Below are 2,487 nucleotides of genomic sequence, written 5' to 3'. Positions count from 1 at the left end.
TCTCTCTCTCTCTCTCTCTCTCTCTCTCTCTCTATATATATATATATATATATATATATATATATATATATATACACCTGCTTGTTGTTCATACACCTATCTTTTTTGTTTTTCTATAAGCTTCAAATATATGTGTGTGTGTACGTATGTATGTGCATGTATTATATATATATATATATATATAATACATATATATACATTAAAAAGTATGGGTGTTTGTGCACAAACACACATGGATATATATATTTATACACATATACACATCATTTTGGTGTGTGAGTGTATAAACAATAAATTAAACTTAATTGCTTCTTGAAGAAAAACAAATAAACTAAATATTTTGCTTAATTCTTTCATTATCAAAGAAAACGTTCATCTTTCTTGTTCACTGTCAAAGCAACTAGAATTTTCTTAGTTTGTGTGTGTATATGGGTGAATGTAGCATTTTGTGTGTGTGTATGTAGGTGAATATGTCATTTTGTGTGTGTGTATGTGGGTGAATGTGTCATTTTGTGTATGTCTCATTTTGCATTTGTGTATGTAGGTAAATATGTCATTTTATGTACGTGTGTGTATGTGGGTGAATGTATCATTTTGTGTGTGTGTGTGTGTGTGTGTGTAGATGAATGTGTCATTTTGTGCATGTGTGTGTCATTTTGGCTTTGGTCAACACAAGGTTATAGTAGAAAACACTTGCCTAAGGTGTCACGCAGTGGGACTGAACCTGGAACGATGTGGTTGGGAAGTAAGCTTCTTACCACACAGCCACATGAAATTTTTGATGGCAACTTTTAATATAAATCGCTTTAAGACGGGTAATTTTAATCATAGAACCAGGAACAGTATCAGATGAGTTGGCATCAAAACGGCTAACCCCTTTTGTTACTGTACTTCTTCTATAACCTATTTTGCATCACGTATTTTGTAACCATACCTGCCTTTTGTTTTCAATTAATTTTCAAAGTAATGAAGAATTTAGTAACAGCATGTTGTCATTATTAAGCTAGTGTTAGGAACATAAATATGAAATTTTGAGGGAAGGTTTTAATTTAGTTCGCTTTAAGACAGGAAATTCATATCATAGAACCAGTAATGGTATCAGTCAAGTTGGTATAAAAAGGGTTATCCTTTTTATTTCCACGCTTTTTTGGAAATATACTGCCTTTGTTTCAATTAATATCGAAAATAATGAAGAATTTGGTGAAATGACTTCGTCTTTATTGAGCAGGTTTTTGGAACATAAATTGACATGAAATTTTGAGGGAAGATTTAAATTTTAAATTATTATAGAAAATAAAAAAAGATTTAGTGAAATAACATTACCATTATTAAACTGATATTTAGTACTTAACATAAAATGTTGATGTAATATTTTAATTTCACTCAGTTTAAATCAAGAAGCCAATATCACAGAATCAGAAGCAATCTTCAGTGGATTAGCAGCAAAAGAGTTATCCATATTTCTCCTGAAATACATTGCCTTTGTTTCAATTAATTTTGGAATTAATGAAGAATTTAGTGAAATAACTTAGCCATTATTAAGCTGCTATTTGGAACATAAACTAACCAAGGAATTTTCATAGACGGTTTTAATTTAAATTGCTTTAAAATAATAATTTTGTATCATAAAACCATGGGTAGTTTCAGATGGGTTGGTATCAAAAGAATTAAGGGGCTAATAAATAAAATACCATTCCAGTCAGACTTATAATCAAAGCCATTCCAATCATGACCTATCCATCTTTTTTCTTAAAATCATTCATAGTGTATACTGATTTATAATACCAACTTTGTCTTCTCATTTTTTAAAGACAGAAAGATGTTGATTGAGGAAGATCTGACTGCTATTTTTACATGGTTTAGTTGAGCAATCATTTAGAGCTGATAACAAAGAAGTAAACAATAAAAAGCAAAAAGAAGAAAAACATAAAATTTGGTAAAAAAAAAAAAGGATATTTCACTAGAATTTCAAGAACAAAGTTAACAGGGCTTGATAATTTAATGCTATAAAAAACTTCATTTAAATGTCATTAAAATCTCATTAAAATATCATCAAAATGCCATAAAAATGACAAGGTTTTTTATTTAATTGTCTCAGTTACAGAACAATAATGATTATTCTTGGAAGGTAGTTGATGAAATAAATCATAAAAGAAATAAAGAAAATGGTGGTGTCCCAGCATGGCCACAGCTCATGAGCTGAAACTAGATAAAATGAAAAAAAAAAAAAACATGAAAAATAACAGAAAAAAATTGGTCGATTAAAATTCCTTTATTTCCTTTAGTTTTATTATTATCATTTACTTATTTTTTACTTGTTTTAGTTATTTGATGGTAACCATGCTGGAGCATTGCTCTGAAGGGTTCTAGTTGAACAAATCAACCCAAGGACTTAAAATTTAATTTCAAAGCTTGGTACTTATTCTATCAGTCTTTCTTGCCAAATTGCTAAGTTATGAGGATGTAAGCACACCAAGCAGTGGCAGG

The sequence above is a fragment of the Octopus bimaculoides genome, chromosome 18, assembly GCF_001194135.2.
Source record: "Octopus bimaculoides isolate UCB-OBI-ISO-001 chromosome 18, ASM119413v2, whole genome shotgun sequence".
Classification (NCBI taxonomy): Eukaryota; Metazoa; Mollusca; class Cephalopoda; order Octopoda; family Octopodidae; genus Octopus; species Octopus bimaculoides.
This window is presented reverse-complemented; position numbering follows the sequence as displayed.